At 44.3% G+C, this 21,072-nt stretch overlaps 1 protein-coding gene across 2 annotated transcripts in view; it reads left to right on the top strand.

The window, feature by feature from the left end:
- Positions 1-2,612: 2,612 nt before the first annotated feature.
- Rai2 (retinoic acid induced 2) overlaps positions 2,613-21,072 on the top strand; it is a 68,565-nt gene continuing 50,105 nt past the window's right edge. For both annotated transcript variants that reach the window (XM_077107077.1, XM_077107078.1), the window contains exon 1: positions 2,613-2,920. The gene's annotated coding sequence lies outside the window, so the exon portion shown is untranslated. The remainder of the gene's footprint in view (positions 2,921-21,072) is intronic.

Raw genomic sequence — 21,072 nt, 5'->3', positions numbered from 1 at the left:
CATTATTTAAAAATCACCAAATATTAGAATTACAGATCTTCGAAAATCACCCTGACCCACCCTAGTAGATTCTTTTGTTGTTCTTTCCTGCTCTTGAGGAATGTTCTTCCTTCCCTCCACTTTACTAGGTACCCCTTTAACTGTATGAACATGATCCTTCCACATTAATTTCAGTCCCAAAGCACCCTCTGTCCCCCTTCCTAAGCCCAGTCCTGTTCTTCATAAACTCCTTCCTCTTTTATTCCTTTCCTCTGCGAGAGCAGCCGCTATGGAAATGCAAAAGGGTGCCACTGTACATTTCTTTGGGAATGGGGGCCATGGTGCCTGTTTATTATGCATTAATCTGAATCAATAAAATAGTTCCTGAGAATCTAAGCACCTCAAAGGGCAGCAAATATGAATCACAACTGCCAACAAGGATCAAACATTAACCCAGGGTTGTGATGAGGCCAACAAAAGAAATAGGCTAGTAATTGCCTTTCAGGATATCAATCCCTAACTTATACACACATACACTCTCAACACACACAAAACCTTTATGGATCTTTCATCCATGAACTTGCCCAATTATAATTGCCCAGCTGTGTCTTTAGTTGTATTCAGGCTAGGTCCTGGCAACTGAGACCTCACATGCCTGATCCAAGAACTCTGACCAGTTATGAGATTTATAGAGAAAGTCTTTGTTACTGAAATGGTTGAAGACACATTCATAGACAAATATTTCCACAGGTACCATTACTTACTCAGGGCTCATTTAAAACCTCCAAAGCCTGAGTGAAACAAGCAGGAACTGGTACATGCTGTTGATAATCATTATTATCAGTTCTCAAACTTGCATTGTGTATCTTTCTGCCCCTATGCAGATTGGGTTCTTAATTTAACTCTTCTTTTCCATAACAGGAAATTCTGCTAGAAGGATTGGTACTACCAGGGCTGACTTCCAGTAGAACCTTTAAGAGGTTCATAGAAATTTTAAAAATCTTTTAAAATCAGAAAGAAAAATAACTTTTAGATTGAAGTAACAGTTTTAACACATAATGCTAATATATTCATCTTTTGGCAATGCAATTGTAAATGTAAATTTTCATACCTTTTATAGAGGAAGGAGTCCACAAAGGCAAAAGTGTTCACAAAAGTCATCATTTGGCCCTGGTTACTACCACACTAGGCTTGCCTCATATCATGGTTATAATACAGCCTTTCAAATACAAGTTTAAATTTCCATACTAGTTAAAAACCGTGCAGGAGGTTCCCTAGGTATTTCACACTCTTGTGACCACCCCAAATTCTACAAGAGGAATACACACAGCGTTGGGAATTGAGGGGGTTTAAGCATACAAAGAACAGATAGATTCAACTGCTCTCTGTTCTGATGAAAGTAATTCCTGCTCTGCCATTCTCTCTGAAATATCTTCATCCTGCTTTGATTAATAGAAAAGAATCTTTACATCTTTAGGGATTCATTAAACCAACGTAGTTGCTTCCTTTGCTTTTGTAAAACATTTTAAAGATTTAACTTTTAATGATCAATAATACTATTGATACATATTATTTATTTACTGATCAGTAAATAAATAATATGTATCACCATCTCTTCAGTTCCTAGCCCCGTGACTGGCAAACACTAGGTGCTTAATAAATGTTAGACTAACATGTGACTCATTCCTTGGGTAGAAATTAGATTCTGTCCATGGACTAATTTTGTCTTGACTAATCTCCCACTTTGCAAGAACAATCTTCGACCGGTATCACAATCGGCATTTTAGGGTGATCGCCTGGCCCTTCGCAGCTCCCTAGCCTCCTGGGCTCTGTTCCTCTCTCTTCTTCATCCAGGGGTCTGGAATGGTCCCCAGCCTGCCGGGAGGCAGCAGGGTCCCTGATCCTCCTATCCTCCCGGGTGGGTCCTCCAGCCCCCAGCCCAGGGCTCCCCTTCCTCTAGCCACCCCGCGCCGCCCACAGCCACGCCCTCCCCGTGGGCGAGATCACCTGTCCCTCCTCCGCCGCCGCCTCCTCGGGTACCCTTTCGCCCCCCTCCTGCTCCCCCTCCTCCGCCACCTCCCCCAAGCCCTCCCCTTCCCCGCCTCCTCCCACCCCTTGGTGTATATAGTAAAGGCCGGGCGCCGCACGCAGACACACACTCGCCCGGACACAGGCGCACACACGCTCACGCACAACCGGCAGCAGCGGCGGCGACAGCGGCTGGTGACAGCGGCGACGGAGGCTCCCACCGCCGTGCACCCCCTTCAGGCGGCCGGCGGCGAGGCTAAATCAGAGACTTCCCGCACCCGCGACCACCCCGCGGCTTCCTGGAGGCGGCGGCCCCGATTGCGAGGTAGCGGCCGCGGCGCCCCTGTGCGGGCCAGGGTCACCCCCGCCCTCCCCAGGCGGACCTGCCACCCGGACCCAGGGGGCGCGTCGGGCAGGGCGCGCCTGGCGGGGCCCGGCGCCTGGGGAGGGGCCTGATCCCGGGGGCAGGACGGCGCCCAGAGGCCCGGGCCAGCGGGGAGGGCCGGGCGGGGGCGGGGACGCGGGCCAAGGCCGCCACCCGTCAGGCGCGCCGGGGCCCCGCTCTTGCTCCAGGCGCCGCGCACTGGCCGGCGGGGCCGGGGACGGCCGGGGAGGCGGCGCCGGCCCGCGGGGCGGGGGCCCCGAAGTGGGTTTCGGGCAGCCACCCGCGCTGGCACCGGGCGCAGAGGGCGGCGCGCGGCGGACTCCGTGCCCGGGCACCGCACCGGGCCGCCTCCGGATCTGCCATTCTGCCCCGGCCCGGAAAACCCGGAGCCTTCCAGGCCCTTCGAAAGATGGATTCTGTTGACGTATTTGGCGGCCCTGGCGAGCCGGGTGGAAAGTTGGGTTTTGCCAGATCGTGCTGGGCTCCTCTTTGTGACACTCAGCCAACCCCGCATCCCCCTGGAGCCGGGTGAGTGTGCGTCGGCGCTCAGGGAGCCCGGTGCCCCCCAATGCCCAGTCCCGGGGTGGCCGCACCAGCTCGGGCTTTCTGCCATGTTAGGCACTGAGCAATGTCCTCGCTGCATTTTTTTGCGTGCGTTTCAGTGGCGCCTTTTGCTGCGGAGGGAGTTATTGCGTCTCTCCGCGTTGGCTTTTTCGGGGTTGGGGTTGTGCTCTGTGTGTTTGCTTGTTTGCCGTTTAAAGCCCGACTATTGTTCAGGATAAGCTCCGCCTGGGTGTGGAAATGGCATCCCACCACAGTTGCTGGCGAGGGGTAGAAATGTTGCCAAACAGCTGCTGCTTTGTGTTTCCCTATCAGAAGTCCCTGGAGTAGGTTTGGGGCACGACGGATGGATGGAGAGAGGGATGGGGTACGAAGGAAGAAGGTGGCTTTGGAGGAGCGGATTGTCACCCACCCCCCTGGCATGCAGTCAGCCCTCCTTTCTGCCTGCCAAACTTTTATGAATATTCCTTTTGTGGCGGGGGGAAGCTTAATTGAATTTAGCCTATTTTCTAAGGAACTGCAACCCGGCTTTAACAATGGTTTAGGAACTTAATCAATGAGAAAGGCAGGGGAGGAGGAGGAGACGCTGACACCATATGGGGATGTGGCTGCTTCTTGCAGAGTCAGGTAGAGGAGAGGTGGGCTGGGCAGGGCGTAGCGCCGGGGTGGCCGCGTTCCCGGAACTGTTGGTAGCTCTTACCTGTGCCCGCTAGTGCCACCCACCCTCGTGCCCCTACCTTCTGGGCTGCCCAGAAACTGGCGATCAGGCTTGAGAGGCAGCTTGCAGCAGCGAGCGGGCCAGCCCCCCTCATCTGGCGTTTTTAAGGATGTGTAAATATTTTGCTGAGGATAAGTGACATCAACAGAATGATATTCCGCAGAGCCCGGGTGTACAGCGATGATAAATAGATACGGCCAAACAAAGTTTTGATAACCGCGTATTCTCATGGCTCGCTCTGTTTCATTTGGGTCTTTGTTTTTGTTGGTTTAGCATTATCTCGCATCCTCTGGTGTGATCCCTTTATTTAGCAGATTCTTGGACCGTCTCTTTAGAACAGAGAGAAAAGCAGCCAGCAGGGAGAAAACAATTCTTAGCCTTAACGTGATCAGGCAAGGTTTTCTGTGCTTTTCCCAGGGGCTCTTTCCCACCGTTTTCTAGATGTCTCTCTTCTTCCTTTTGAGTCCTCAGAATTGTTTGTTGGTAGACCAAGAGACTTCGGCTAACTTTGCAAACGCTGTGCGGCAGTACCTTTTGTTACAATGGAGGAGTGGTGGTGTGGGAGGGGGACACCAAGGAGGCTAGTGGGTGGCAGAGCCCCTCCCCAGTGCCACACTGCACTTCCACCCCCAGCTTTTCGTACAGTTTTCTCCTCAAAGGGCAACATGAGGCTGTGCCACTTGCAGAAGCCAGGGGTGGGCTGGAAGGTGCAGCGTCATAAGCCTGGGTGGCATCCATTTCTCTGCCTTTTAGACATGCAGAGACCCTCCCCCACCCCAGTTACCCCACTCCCTCCACATATGCACAGTATCCTGCAAATGGACACTTGATTCTCATCCTGACAGATGCCCACTAGAGGCGTGTCCAAGGAGGACTTGGCACTGTGAACCAAGTCAGACTGGAACTTTGGGGGACTGACTGTTTTGGCACCAACCTGGGGACCATTCAGCCACCCCAGGGTGCCTTTATTATTCAAAGCATCCTAGACCTCGTGATAAGGTTTGGCCAGGGAGAACCTGCTCATCTCAGGAACAAATGAGAAAACAGTTTTCCAGGTGAAGCCAGTTGCTGGCATGATGACTCAGTTGGTGCGCAGCTGGGGCAAGAACTGTAAAATAAATTGTAAAATCGTGTATCCAGACCACAGAGGCACTGAGACCATGTGAGCAGCAAGAAGGAAAAAGCAAAGGCTGGGAGGTTATATGGCCAGGTGTTACCTGGAGGATTCTAACACCAGCAGCCAGAGAGCTCTGCCTATAACAACCCAGAAACTGAGGATAGGATTGGTCTCTCAAATCCCTTGACCCAGAATGGTGATATTCTGTATGTACAGATAGCCATACATAATGTGCTCCAAATCCACAATAAGAAAATACCAACTGTCTGTTCTCTGGCTCCTCCTCTAACCTTAGATTTTGTGGGAGGAGGGAGGCAAGTGGAGGAAAATAAATTGGGACGGAAGCTAGCCTTTATTGTTGCCCTCTGTCTGCCAGGCACTTCACATATGGGAAACCTTTTCAGTGACCCTGTGACCCCTAAGAAAGCATTATTTTACAGATAATACTCAGAGAAATTTCCAGTCACGAGTCTGATTCCAGACTTTGGTGGTTATGATTTAAAGGGGCAATATGTCCTCTGCCCTTGCTCAAAGTCTTTTATTTATTTCTCCCAACAGGCCAGAATCCTCAGTCCATCCCCCTTCATAAAATATGCTACTTAATTGGTGTGGGGGTGGGGTGGGGGAGGAAGCCCACCAGTGAGGCAACCCAGTTACCCATGGTATGCATTTATGTTTCAGGTGTATAGATCCAAAATGGTGCCTTTTCATCCAGGAATTCCCAATTCCCTATTGTTGCTAAATAAATGAGAGCTGAGTGACCAAATGATGAAGCTATTGGAGTGAATGGTGATGGGGAGAGAGCTGTCAATCATTGTCAGGAGAAATCCAGGGGTTTGTGTGTTTGTTGGGAACTCAAAGAGTTCCTGGTGTTGTGCTCTGAGCCCTTGGTGGCTTCACGCTGACAAGCCCCAGTTTGATCCTTAACAACATCCATGTGAGATGGGTATTATCAATCGCAACTTTCTAGATGAGGAAATGGAGGTTCAGACAGGCTAAGTGATTAGCCCAAGGTCGATGGTGAGACCAAAGGGAATGAGGTATTTTTGATTTGTTACTGTCTCAAATAAATAAACATTAAATAAAAATGAGTAGGGGACTTGCTATGCAGATGCATCATCAAAGCAAATCCCTAGCCTCCTTCCAAACAGATGGTATGGTAGCCTTTTACCCTCTAGAAATTCTGGAGCTATTGGGAGAGCCAGGATTTGAATCCATATGAGAGGGGCTTCTGATTCTGCTGTCTCTCTGATCAGATATGAGGGGGACCCCAGAGAATAAGGTTCTTCTGGAAGGGGGGAAATGGCTAAATTATACTTTCCCCATGCACAAAAGCCTGTGTGGGATTCTGAATTAAGCTTGATTTGGGGATCAGGGTGACATCTTTGCTGTAGAGTTGGCAGCTCTTGTCTTTGGAGAATGCCTCTGATTACCACTTCTCCCTCCCACCTGACCGTCTGCCTGGGTACCCATCATCTTGTTGTTTCCGGATTCAAGACCTCTCCTTTGTGGCTCACAATTTCTGATGAGCCTCTTGAGTCTGCTGCTCCCCTGTGTTCTGATGGCAGCTGCTGAGGAGGGGATTTTGGCGGCCACATTAGTACTTCTGGATTTCACACATGACCCTCCTTCTCTCTCTGGCCAAGAAAACACACAAACACACATGCATGCTCAGACACAGGCACATATAATTTGATCATGTTCTGTATCTGCTTCACCAAATTAGATTGCAAACCCAGAATTGTTACTGAAAGAAGTACATGACTTTGGTGATCTGTCCTAGCCCCTGCCCTGAACAAAACAGGAACTCAGAAGGAGGTGGCTCAACCAGTAGATGCAATGTTCCTACCTGTTGGCCTTCCCACAGCTGTGGGACAATTCCCCCACAATGTAGGTATGGTCGGTCATAGTCTATTGGGGCTGCTATAACAAAAGATCATAAACTAGATGGCCTGTGAACAAGGGAAATTTATTTTTCACAGTTCTAGGAGCTGGGAACGCCAAGATCAAATTGCTAGCAAGAGTCACTGTTTAGTGAAGGCCTGTTTCCTGGTTCATAGATGGTGACTTCTTATTGTGCCCTCAAATGGCAGAAAGGGCAAGCAAGCTCCCTGGGGTCTCTTTCATAAGAGCACTAATCCCATTGATGAGAGCTCTGCTCTCCTGATCTGATTGTGTCCCAAAGTCCCCACTTCTTAATCCCATCACCTTGAGGATTAAACTTTAAATGTATGAATTTTGGAGGGGATACAAATATTTAGACCATGCATGGTTCCAGGGCCTTTCATAAAGCCCATTTTAATCTGCATTTAGAGGTAGAGCTGGTATACTAGAATATTCCAATCCTGGTAGTTGCAATTTTTGCTGTCATAATTAGCTCTAATAACTCAATAATTATAGAGAATTTTGGAGCATGCCCTATTTAAACCTGTCACTCCCCTTTCCATGGCCTTTTGGTCTTTCAGCTTAGCACTGTGTAGTAGAAATTCCTATGGTGATGGAAATGTCTTATATCTTTGTTATCCCATACCATAGCTGTTAGTTGCATGTAGCTTTGGAGCACCTGAAAGGCACCTAATCCAAATAAGGGTGTGCTATAAATGAAATATAAGCACTAGATTTTTAAGACTTGGTATAAAAAAGCTTACTGATAATTTTTGTCTTGATTACATAGAGAAATGATATTTGGGATATATTGCTAAAGATAATAGAGCATCAAAATTAATATTGTCTGTTTATGTTAATTTTTAATGTGCCTACTAGAACATTCTAAATTACATAGTTATTTCTATTAGCACTGCTCTGGAGGACACTAGTCACCAAACTTGTGATGTCATGGCTTCTTCAGATGTGCTAGGGGCATAAATGCCCTCTGTCTGGATGGTAGATGAGAGGCCTGGGGCTGATTCAGTAGCCACAACAGCCTGGTGCCAGATGATTTTGATTTTCAGCAGCTGGGGTGGTATTTTGGGGGGTCCCCATCAGGCTTACCCATGAGCATATTTGTTTAGTTGTGTTCTGTGAAGAATGTGGGTCCCAGAAACCTAATGGAGAGAACAAGGCAGGGGTAGGGGAGCAAAGGCCAGGTTGGCTTGAACAAAATGGCCTCTTACTCTTTCCACCACCCAGCCCACCCCAGGCTGCTGTTCTTATCCTTTGGAGAGTTGTCTCCTGCCTGGGCAAGTGATTTCCTTGACACCTGCCCTCTTAGCAGCTTAAAGCAATATCCTTCATAGGGATTTGTGCTTGGAGAATAATGTCCCAAGGAGACACTCTCATGCTGAGAGTGGATTACTTGGGGCTGGGGCCAACCTTAATAAAGAGAAAGGAGAAAAGAGAGAATATACACAGTCATTTCCTGACAGCTTCATGAGAGCAAGAGCAAGGATATAAATACAGTTTCTATCAGAGTGACAGAATGCATGCAGAGAAGCCCAATGTCACACATGCAAAAGTGCTGCAGGTGAGGATACCTGATTAAAGGGAGATATGGGGAGAGGGGAGATGATTTTGGCTGGCAGTGCAGTATCATCTCAGTCATGGCCATGCATTCCTGGCCCTTCCCTAGGCGCTGGGCATAGCATGAATAGACAGAAAGGGATGGAATAATGAACTTGGGACTGTGGTGATTTATAGGTCGGGCGCCTGTGGCTGTGGCTCCTGAGGGGGCTGCCCCCACAGGGAACCCTTGGCTGACCTCCTTGGGCTCCTCGGAAGGAGCTGGTTTTGTTTCCCATGGCAGAAGCAGACTGTTTACTGGAGCACAGGAAGAATCCGACATTCTGGCGAAAAATAATTCATTAACAGCCAGGGTATTACCAGTTCCCTGGAAAAGCTCCTCCAGCTGCACTAGAGCAACTGTTCTTTTTCAGCGGCAGAAGCAAGCCTCGCTGGCAGCCAAGACTGGGTGTGTTGGGGCATTTTTGTTGTTGTTGTTATTTTTGCCTTTGTATGTACGGCCACTTTTGCCTTGTAACTCAGAGAAAAGAATGGAGGTCTGGAAGGGTCGAAATGGTGTCAGCCGTTCTTTCCTTCATGATTTAAGCCTGGAAGCTTTAGGCTGACTCTAAGAATGTAGGTTTTTCCTGATCACAGCCCACCCCCAAGCTGGGGGCACTGCAGTCACACAGAATGTTCCAGAACTAAAGGAATTTTAGGGAATGGCAGCACCTGCTCTTAAGATCCTCTGAAAGCAATTGGCTGGAAGATTCCGCCCCACCCCCCACCACCACACACACCAGGCAGAAAGTCCTATCTTGGCAGTGTGGAATTCTTTTGCTTACTATTAATTGGCACAGTGGGGCCAAAGTATGTGATTCATCATCCCAGTTTTGAGGGCATTTGGAAAGCCAGGCAAGCATAACCAAGAGAATGGGCTGCATGTTTTGCTCACTAAAGAATGATTGAATCTACAGTAAATAAAATGGAATGATTCAGGAAGCTTTTTATGCTCTGGAAAAATCTGCTTTAAAAAAAGGTTTTTGTCTTCTTGTTTGTTTTTTAATAGCTGGAGCTCAGAAGGGTGTACCCAGCTAGCAAGAAATGGGAAAGAATGGCATTTCCTTGTTTTAATTTTTTTTAAAAAAAACTCTAATTGCAGATTAAGATACAGTGTATTGATTTTTGGTTTTGTATGGAACATAACTAGATAATCGCTTTATTTTATGAGATATTAATTTCCATCCATTTAGACTGATGAAATATGCATTTAAAATGCCCCACTATCATCATGGTTATGTCTTTAGTGTTCCTACATTTTGATTGAGAACCTATTTGATTCATGTGAAAAAGCAGTAAATACATCCTTGGTCTACACATGTGTAAACTCACCTTAGGTTTTGAAGAAAATGAGGTCTTTTCCCTCTGGTGACAGCCAAGTTGTGCATGTTAAAGGCTAAGCATATTTGGCTTTATCTGGAGCACTGTTTCTCTGCCTTGGCCCTGTTGACATTTTCAGCCAGCCCATTCTTGGCTATGGGGGACTGTCCTGTGCACTGCAGAATGTTCAGCAGATACTCGCTAGATACCAGTAGCATCACCCCATCCCCCATCCTGGACCCTGCCAAATGTCCCCTATGGGACAAAATCACCACAGTTGAGAACGACTGGTCTAGACCAAAATTTAATAAGTAATTTGTGGTTTTCAGAAAATTCAATTGGAAATAATAAAAGACACAATTTTTCTCTCTGACTTTTATATATACAATTCATGGGGGTGATTAATTAACAGTTGGAAGTGGGTCATGTGCCTGATTTAATTCTAAGGTTGGTGGAAGGGTCCATATGATTGTATAAGCACAGAGTTCTTTTTTTTAAAAGACAGGCAATTGAATAAGTCATAGGTAATTGGGGTGCACATTGTAAGAACGAGCAGCTTCTCTGGTTTTTCATAAAGAGAACAGGTTTATTCCTCCTAATTTCTTTTTCATATGCACCTGATTCCAGGCATGACTTCAAAGCCACCAGGCGTCTTCCTCCACCCCCGCCCCTCCCCACTGTCATTTTTCCTGTAGCATCTTAAGCCAGAGCCAATTAATTTAGCCCTTTAGTGTACTTGGGAGAGCTCTGCTCAGAACATTGTAACAGACTCATTTCAGACTGTGGCAACCCTTTTACCAACAGCTAAATTCCGTTTTTTTCTAGTACTGCTTGAGAAAGTCACTGGTGGATAGAGGGTGCATTTTGCACAATTATCGGACATTCAGTCTCCCCCCCACTTCCAATTTTGTTTCCTCTTCGCACATTATTTCCTTGCAGCAGCAATTCTGCTGGGGAAAGTCCTCCCGGAAAGAGACATGGACAGAACTCTTTCTAGCAGCTACAACCTGGTAATGTATACAGGCAGCAAGAGGAGATGACATGTTGCCACCAGGACCAGACCTCAGCCATCTTCTTTCTGGCCACTTGAAAGCCTAGAAAGGAGGGTCATGTATACACAGGGAGGGTGTTGGGAGGATAAACCCGTGTCCTGTGCGTGTGTGGAAACTGAAGGAGCATGGAAGGGGTGGGAGGAAAGCAGAGACATGGATCCGTCATCATGCAGGGATATTGTCCCCAGGTCACTCCTGCCCTGCCTGTCTCTCAGAGTGGGATGGGTGACCGGGGATACTGGTAGAAGTAGGGGCAGGTGCTCAGTGCAGAAATCAGTGGAGGCTGCTTCACTTTGCAACCATTTCACATAAACAGGCCTTTTCCAAAATGTGTCTGAGAAGTGTCATGCGCAGAGGGATTCCCTGGCAGGCTTAGTCAATGAGGAAAGATGGAAAGGTGAGCATTTAGGGGTGTACCAAGCCAGCAATATGCCTTCCTTGGTGAGTTCCAGCCTCACTTGAAGAATACTTTGAGTCCTTGTCATCGTGAAGGAGAGGCAGTACACTGGAGGCAGTGAGCTGGAGGGGATCCTTAGTGTGCTGGGCCCAGGCAGATAAATAATTGATTTGCAGCACGTGACACTTGGTCATTCTAGTTGCCAGCCCCTTGCAGGCCAGGATTTGGGTGATGGTTGCAACACTGGGAGAGGAAACAGGATCATAAATCTGGGCTTTGGAGGCCAGTCTTGTGGTGCAGAGGCCACTGGGGCCACTGCTGTGTCCTGTAGAAGCCAACAGACAGGTCCGAGTGGTATGTTGTTCCTCAAAATAATGGCAATGGAAATGGCTGTGAAAAACATTTAGACCCTTGTCATAAAAATGCAAACAGTCTTCCTGCTATAGGGAAAAGCTAAATAAACTCTATTGCAGCTGTATTAAGTAGAAACAGATTTGAAAATCGGGTGTTTTTTTTTTTTTTTTTTTCCTAGACACTTATTTATAGCAGGTTGGGCAAAGGCTGCCACTATCTTTTGTGACTCCGGAAGAGTGTTTTCCAGATGGTCCTTGCTGTTTTTCTCTTTATTAAGCTTAGCTGAACATGGCCTCACTTGGAATGGGTCATAGAAACCAGTGTTATTTTTTTCAGATTACAATGGCCATTGATTGGCTAACAAATCAATGGATGGGAATGGATTGAGCATGTGCCGATGAATTTCCCTTTGCATTTTATAAATAAGAAAAATGTCAAGGAAAGCTCAAAATGGGAGTGCTCTTTTCACTGTATACAGCAAAGCTTTGAAGACAATGCAGGGCTACATTTCCTACTAATTTACATTTAATTTCTTCTAAAATAATGCTCTTCTTTTTTGCTAAAACTCTGCAACATTACTGTTTCCTTTCCAACATCTAAACAATGTCCAGATACATTTCAGATTGAGCAATTAGCTCTGGCTGCAATTTCCTTTTATGAAAAAAATCACTAGCCCTTTAGACTGAATATGAAATTATTGAATGTGAAAATATCAATGTGAGACCATTTGTTCTAAGATCCTCTGTGACTTATCACTTAGGGCAGGGCAGAATGGGCCTTTTCTATCAAGTTGGATGAACCCATACCAGAAATCATGAGCCACAGAGAGTTGGCTCCTTCCAAATCCCAGATGAAGAATAAACTTGCTTCTTCAGAGGAGTTTGAGGGGCAAAACTGGCCTGTTGTATGGGAGTTCAAAGCATGCAGCCTCAACCCTTTATCTGTGGCTTTCGGCGTCAACACTACTGCCAGTTCTCATGGTCTCGAACCCCCATTATCCTCTCCTTAGCCCTACCCACTGCTACCATGGATGCAGGTCTCAGAAAACCCTCCTAGCCCCAGCCTACTCCCTTCTCTACCTGATTTGTGCTGTTGTTCCCTTAGCTGCCTGTGTCAGCTTCCTCTCACTGAAGGACCTCTCTCGTCTTATCACTCTAGCTCAAGAATATTCAGTGACTCTCTATTTCCTGATGAAGTAGAATAAAACTCCACATATGAGGCCCTTTCTCTATTTTTCTAGCCCATTCTTCCCTGCGTGGAGCACATATAGGCTTTCAGTAGTGCATGATGGGAGGGTGTCTCTGGGTTGTACAACTGCTCTGGGATGGGTCATGTTTGGTTTTCTTTATATGGTAGGGGGTAGAAGGGAAACCTAGAAAGGTTACACAAATCTCTTGGACATCTTTCTACATGAAGGAAGCTGAAGCCTTAGGTCTAATGAAAAAATGGGCCCGGGGATTGTGGCATCAGTGGTTCACACACACACACACACACACACACACACACACACACACATAACAGAAGAAAAAAAGAAAGCCCTTTCATAAAATGAGGCTTTCTGGCTTTAAGAATTATAGCCTTACTATAAGTCTCTTACTGCTCTGGGTTAGAATGCCACCTTTCTGGCCTGCCACCAAATAGGTATTGCTTCAAAATGGCACTACTGGCTTGTCCTGTCAAAAACAGAGCCATTTGCACAAGCTCTGAAATTTGCAATTGAAACATAGTGGCAAGAGTCCATAGTAGCCAATGCACACCATCCATTTTCTTAGGAAACATCTCTAATAACTACTCATAAAATCATAAGAGCAACAATATTACCTATCATTTATCAAGTTCCTGGACAGTTATACCAGGTGATTTACATCTAATCTCATCTCTTCGCTCCATAACAATCATATAAGTAGATGGGTATTTTGAGCTTCTTTTCACAGAAGAGGAACTGGGGGCTCAGAGAGGGTTAGTAACTTACACAAGATCACGCAGCTTATAGGTAGTGGAACTCTGATTTTATACAGCCTGGTTCAACAGATCTTTCTTCAATGATGGAAACGTCCTCCACTGTCCAATATAGGAGTCACTCGCTAAGAGTAGCTATTGAGCACTAGAAATGTGGCTAGTATGACCGAGGCCTGAAGTTTTAAATTTGTTAATTTTATATTGAAGTCACTTCATGTAGCAACTGTATTGAACAGTGCAACTCTAGAATGTGCGTGTTCCATGGCTGCTTTTTGCCCCTCTGTATTTTATGTACTTCTGTCCCAGGATGCCCACCAACTTCACATCTCCCCCCCCTCCACAATCTCGCCCTTTTCTCAGAGGCCCACAGCTCCATCGTTCTCCAGCTGGAGCATGCATTAGAACTGCCTCCAGCTGGCTCACATCAGCTGGCACAAGCTTCCTTCCTGCTGCCATCCCAGAGAGCTGACCTTCCCCAGCCCCACCTTTATTTGGGTGACAGTAGGGTTTGGCAGTTGTTCTTGAAGGCATCCATTTTAACGTGGAACTCCTTGGAAAGTGATGGAGAGTCAGGAATGGGGTGAAGGAGGAGAATGGTGTCTAGGAATCGCCTGACCACCAGGGTGATTTAGGGCAAGCTCATTTGCTGTCCCATATGCTGTCTCTGTGATTAAACAGGGACAGCAAAGTTAACTAGAAAGAAAACAAGTGAAGCAAGTGAGACAAGCAGGTAACGAAGCTGGGTCCCCCCTTATTTTTTCACCCCAATTAAAGTCTTTGTCTATTTTTTGGACAGGCAAAAGCCAGCTACCCTGGGGCAAGACTGGAGGCTGGGAAGGTCTGGAAAGGGTATTATGATGCTGAGGGTTTTTTTTTTTTTTTGGTTTAAGAAAACACAGGTGGAAAGAAGTAGCTGAGGTTATTCATGAAATAGCCACTCTAAGCCATTTTTGTTATGAGTATTTGTAAAATAAGAATAACTTGGAATTGCTTTTTTGCCTAAGTGTACAAATCTGTGTTTTTTACCCAGAAGACATACCCTCTCTTTTTTCTCTGTCTCACCCTCTTTTTTTGTTTATTTGTTTTTTGTTTTTGTGTGTTTGGAGGGGAGAAATCATGGGTCTTTTTTTTTTTTTCAGCTTGGTCTCAAACCAACATTCATTCTCTTGAGCCAGGCCCCACTTCCTAAAGCTACTTTAATCATGGCCTCTGACGATCCAACCCTCCCTGGCAACTGGCAATGTGCTCTCCAGCACTGAGATGCAGATGACTTGTTAAATAAAAAGTACAAATACAAAGGTTTCCCCCAATTTGTGTGTTTCCAAAAACAAGTCTTCAAAGGCATGAACTCAAGTCCTTATTTCTGCCATCACAGAGGTTCTGTCCCATTGGTGGCAAAACATCAAATTCTTGTGCTTTTTTCCATTTCCCTATCACTTCGCTCTGTGCCACCTACCTACTCTACAGCCCAGCAAACCTGTGAGTCCCCAAGGCTGGCCCTCTCTCAATTTTATCACCATCACTCACCAGGGAATGAGGCCCATCTTCCTCTCTCTAGTTAACTCCACCTGTTCTCAACTCCCTGGTGGAGATTTGGAGCATGGAACTCTTCATCCCCTATCCATATGGGATACTACTGCAATGCCGTCAAATCTGTGGCTTGCCCCTCTCTTTCTGTAGGGAATGACACCAGTGCTCAACCCTTATCCTTCATTTCTTTTTACCACTTCTATGGTTGGGGCCCAAGGACTCCATATCCTCAGTGTCCAAGATGGAGTTGAAGCACCTGGCCAAGAATTTAACATGGGTGCTTCCCCTTGAACCACACAGTCCATTTTAGAAATAGCTATTTCCATTTGCAGATGAGGAAGCCTAGGGGGCAAACAGGCAAGTTCTAAGCCATGCACCAAAAAGATGGGCATGCCTAGATCCTAGTGGGTCTTATTAGGTGCCGCAGTCTGGCTGGGCACAAATAACCCAGAGGTCATGAGCCACTTGTAGTTTCAAGCAGGAACGAACTTTATTTCCGAACTAACGTGAACGCCACCCACGCAACCCTCCAGGAACTCCCCGCTAGCTCAACCGGAACTCAACGAACCCACACGAACTCTCTAAAAACTCCGTGAGAACGCAATCAAAACTCAACGGGATCTCCGTGAAAACTCAACAGGAACTCAACCATCCTAATGGCTCGCTGGCGCCACCTCTCAACCACTCCCCCTGGCAAAACACCAGGCGCCATCCTGACTCAGCTGCGGCTCTCAACATCTCCCCCCTTTTGTTTAATTAAACAACAAGCATGTGGCTTAGGGACCGTGCCTGCCTTAGGTTGTCCAATACTACATATGGTTCTTACCCGTTATCAGATGAGCTGACCTCAACGTGTCAGCCTCCTGTCTTAGGTTGGTACCATTGTAATTGCATCTTACCTGTCATTGACTACTGGCCCAGAATTTAGCCACACTTGTGGATAGTGGTTTTTACACAAACACCATGAACAACCTGCTATAAGCAGAAAGGGGAGGATACAAAATGCCATGACACCAAGCCAATAGACGGCCCCTTTTGGAAAAATTGTACCACCGATGACATTATCAGCAAAGATACCCTGGCACTACCACAATTCACTGCACCAACAAATAGTTCACAATGCATACAAGTGATACATAGTCCAGGCAAGTTCTGCAAGCAGTTCAGAGCAGAGGAATCCATTAATATGTCCATTTCCTCCCAAAGTAAATTGACTCCTTGATTGAGTATCACTTGTTGAGTTACATTATTCATTGATGCATCAGTTTATACAGTTTGTTGTGATAGCTATCGCAGAAGCTGTAGTTTGGTTTTATCTTTGTTTTCACTGGCACTGGGATGAAGATAGGAATTCTGGCAGTGATGGCTAAAAAAAAATTATGTAACATTTCAGCAGGCACTAAAAAAAAAGCAGTTTTCTAAACAATTTAGTGTCCTGAATAGAATTAGATATAATGAAAAGGAAAGGTGAAAGTAAACAACCAGATCTGTTAACCTCCTTTTTTGTTCACATTTTAAAACAATCCTCAACAGCTGTTTACCCAATTTAAATTAAACCATTTAAATCACGTGAATAATAAAAAAAAATTTGGATCCATTTTTTTATGAGCGCTCCTCATATATGATATATGGACATACGCTCATACAGACATACAACACAAAACACAAGTGTGCACACATAACAATACATACAACACATAACATAATAGTAGAGGCCTTGTAGCTTTTCACAGGTGAAATCCCCATTGCAATGCTCAAAAACTCCATAGTCAAAAAATAGAACTGATCAGAAAAACATTAACCTAAGTCTGTATGAGCTCAAAAAACAAAATAAAACTTCATGATGTGGGAAAGGGCAATAATAAATAGTTATTGAAAAAAGCATCCTGGTTACCACCTGGGTTTGACTCTTCTTTTGATATCCCATCCTTTTTCCTGTAACTTGCATATGGGTCTGAAGGTATTCCCACAAGCAACCCCAAGGTTTCTTACATTTGAAATAGGCCTTAATGGTGTTCATTATTCATTAGCCTCCTGGTGTGGGAGAACCACTGTTGCAGATGTAAGGATAGCCAAACTGGAGTTCTGGATATCAACTGTTATGGATTTGAGCCAAATCATCTTCTTTTTGGTCTGTAGAAATCGCTTTAGTTAGTCTCTCTGGAATCTAAAATGGATGCTGTTCTCCCTGTGGAAACACACAAACAGACCCCTGGCTCCAGACAATCACTGGGTCAGGACCTTTCCATTGTCCTGTTAGAATATCCTTCCAAAGTACCTTGGGCTTATGTACATTTTTTGGACACATGTGCCTTTCCACAGCACTAAGCCCTGATGAATCCAAATTTAAAAAGTTTAGAGTAAAAAGGGTTATTTTAAGTTTATCTTTGGGGGATATATACCCCTTCTCAATTCCCTCTTTTTGTTTTAATAAGTACATTTTAATAGTTTGATGAGCTCTTTCAACTATGCCTTGTCCCTGTGGATTGTATGGGATTCCTGTTATATGAGTAATGCCAAATGATGAATAAAATTGTTTAAAAGAGGTAGAAGTATATCCAGGGCCATTATCTGTTTTTAACTGTTTTGGAACGCCCACAGTGGCAAAATTTTGTAAGAAATGAGCTATAATATCTCTAGTTTTTTTCTCCGGTATGAAGGAACCCTTCAAAAATCTGGAAGAAGTATCAACTGTAACATACAAATATTTTAATTTTCCAAATTCTGGCAAGTGTGTGACGTCCATCTGCCAAATATGGTTAGGTATCAGTCCTCTAGGATTGACTCCAAGATTAACTTGTGGTAAAAAGATCACATAATTTTGACATTGTTTTATTATTTGTCTAGCTTGTTCCTTAGTTATTTTAAAACGCTTTTTTAAAGTATTTGAATTGACATGGAAGGATTTATGAAAATTTGTAGCTTCTTCTAGTGTAGAAAAAATATGTATGTCATGTGTAGTTTTATCTGCTAAATCATTGCCCAAACTAAGGGCTCCAGGCAATCCTGTATGTGCCCTGATATGTCCTATAAAGAATGGATCTTTTATGTCCCAGATTAGACTTTGTATAGTGGAAAACAAAGAGAAAACAGTAGAGGAAGGGGAAATCCTACCAGCATCTTCAAGGGATACTATAGCATTAACTATATACTGACTATTGGAAAATAAATTAAATACAGAATCTTTAAACATCACAAAAGCTTGTAATACTGCATTAAGCTCTACCTTTTGAGCTGATTGTTTGGTTACTAAAAATGTAAAAGTTTGATCAGGGGTAACTACTGCTGCTATACCATTATTTGACCCATCAGTGAATATATTTGGAGCACTCATGATAGGTGTTTTTCTTGTCATTTTTGGAAAAGCTACAGGATGTGAAGACCAAAAAGACAACAAAGGATTAGATGGTAAGTGGTTATCAAATGAAACATTAGATTTGCACATGATTATTGCCCAAGTATTTAACTCATTAGCTAACTTATCAATTTGATTCATAGTATATGGAGTAATAATTTTATCGGGAGAAATTCCAAACACTCCCTTTGCTGCTTTTATTCCTTTGAGTATTAATTGTCCTACAGCCTCAGGATACCTAGTAAGAATAGTGTTAGGAGAATAAGATAAGTGTATCCATAATAATGGACCTTCTTGCCAAAATACTCCTGTAGGAATATTTTTGTTGGTAGTACAATAAATAATAAAGGCAAACTTAAATCAATTCTATCCAAATGCATATTCTCCATATATGTTTCACTGATTTTTAATGTCTTTCTTGCTTCAGGCATTAACATGTGGGGTGAATTTGGATCTGATGGACCTTTTAGGATATCAAATAAAGGTCCCAACTCTCCTGTTGGTATACCTAGATAAGGCCTTATCCAATTTATGTCTCCTAATAACTTATGAAAGTCATTCATATTTGAATTTTTGGTGGACGGACCATGGTCGAGGATAATAGAATTCCTAAATAATTAATTGGAAAATTTAATTGTACTTTATCTATTGCTGTGTCTAGATTATACTTTTTTAATAAGTTTGTAAGTGTGGCATAATATTCTAGCAATGTGTTTTTAGCTTTGTGTGCTAATAATACATCATCCATATAGTGAAATATTTGTAGTTCAGGATTTTGATTTCTAAGTGTCTGGATTGCTTTGTTAACATAAATTTGACACATAGTTGGGCTGTTAGCCATCCCTTGAAGGAGTACTTTCCATTCATATCTCTGATCGGGACCTTCATGATTCAGTGCAGGGATAGTAAATGAAAACGTGGACTATCCTCAGGATGAATTGGAATTGAAAAAAACAATCTTTAATATCTGTAACTAAAACATACCAGGTTTTTGGCAAAGCAGACAATTGAGGAATCCCTGATTGAGCAGGTCCCATAATAACCATCTCGTTATTAATAGCTCTTAAATCTTGTAATAATCTCCATTTACCAGATTTCTTTTTGATGACAAAAATGGGAGTATTATGGGGAGATACAGAAGGTTGTATATGTCCTTCCACTAATTGTTGTTTGACCAGGTCATGGGCTGCTTGTATCTTTTCTTTAGTCAGGGGCCACTGAGGAACCCATACTGGTCTATCTGATTTCCAAGTAATTTTTATTGTCTCGGTGACCCCTCCTGAAAACCCAATCCATGTCTATCTATTTCTTGATCTATTTGTATTGGTGCCACTATACTTTGTCCTTTTTATCCTAATCCTTTTCCTTTCCTAAAACCTTGTCTAGCCATAATAGTGGGCACATTTGAATTGATGTTATCTGTTAATGTTAGTCCTAATTGATCTAGGACATCCCATCCCCATAAATTTATAGGAAGATGATCCAGTACATATGGATGTATAGTTCCTTCACATCCTTCTGGATCCTTCCAATCTAATACCATTGCACTTCTATGGGGATTAGTCGCCACTCCTAGGCCTTGAAGCGTTTGAGTGGCTTGTTGTAATGGCCAATGTTTTGGCCATTCTTGATGAGAGATAATGCTAAGGTCTGCACCTGTATCCAGTAGCCCATTAAATTCATGTGCTTGAATATTTTGTTTTAGCATGGGGCGAGAATCTAAATTTAAAGAAAGCATAACCCAATCTACACCTGTGGAGCCTAATCCCCTGGAACTTCTTACTATAGTATGAGTGGAAAATTTATCATGTAGGCTTGGTATTATTAATAACTGTGCTATTCTATCTCCTGGTGAAATTACTGATATACCCCTTGGAGAACTGGCTATAATTTTTATTTCACCTTCATAATTGGGATCAATTACCCCAGGACTTACCATAAGTCCTTTTAGAGTAGAAGAACTGCGTCCCAATAATAAGCCTACTGTTCCTTGGGGAAGAGGCCCTTTTACCCCTGTGGGAATGATTTGAACTCCCATCTCTGGAGTTAGTACTGCTCTGGCGGAGGCACAGATGTCCAACCCTGCACTCCCTCTGGTTTGTCTGATGAGGGATCTGATGGATAATGTGTCCTGGGCACTACCCTGATGGTGTTTCTGGGTTCCTCCAGTGCTCCGTATATTTGTGGTCGTGGGCCCCAGAGCATGGGGCCCCCCTGTCCGTTTTTTGGCAGTGGAGCCCAATGTTTTTCTCCATGATATCGTGGGTAAACACCTGGTCCTTGTCCATTTTTTGATAATGGAGTACCCTCTATAGTAGTTTGAGAACAGCATTCATTAGCCCAATGTCTCCCTCTACGGCATCGTGGGCAAATACCTGGCATTCTACCCCTTTGATACCTAGTTTTGTTAAACCCTCCTCCTATGGGGCAACTCCTTTTAAAATGTCCTGTTTGTTCACAATTGTAGCATGTTTTTGGCCTGGCACCTAAAGCCTGTTGTACTGCAGCTGCCAACACTTGCCCTTGTTCATTAATGTCTCTGCATAATTTAATATATGTGTTTTAAATCGCCATGTTTCCATGGTCTAATGGCCTCCCTGCACCATCTATTTGCCTGTTCATAGGCTAGTTGTTTTATTAATGGCATCGCTTGTTCTACATCTCCAAAGATTCTGGTAGCTGTTTGTATAAGCCTATCTACAAATTCAGCGTAAGGTTCATTAGCTCCTTGTATTACCTTAGATAATTGACCTTGTAAATCTCCATGCCCCTGTAAAGTTTTCCATGCCCTTACTGCAGCTGAAGCAATTTGTGAGTAT

Source organism: Callospermophilus lateralis, chromosome X (genome assembly GCF_048772815.1).
Source record: "Callospermophilus lateralis isolate mCalLat2 chromosome X, mCalLat2.hap1, whole genome shotgun sequence".
NCBI classification, from domain to species: Eukaryota; Metazoa; Chordata; class Mammalia; order Rodentia; family Sciuridae; genus Callospermophilus; species Callospermophilus lateralis.
The sequence above is the reverse complement of the archived record's forward strand: the minus strand, read 5'-3'. Positions and strand labels throughout refer to the sequence as shown.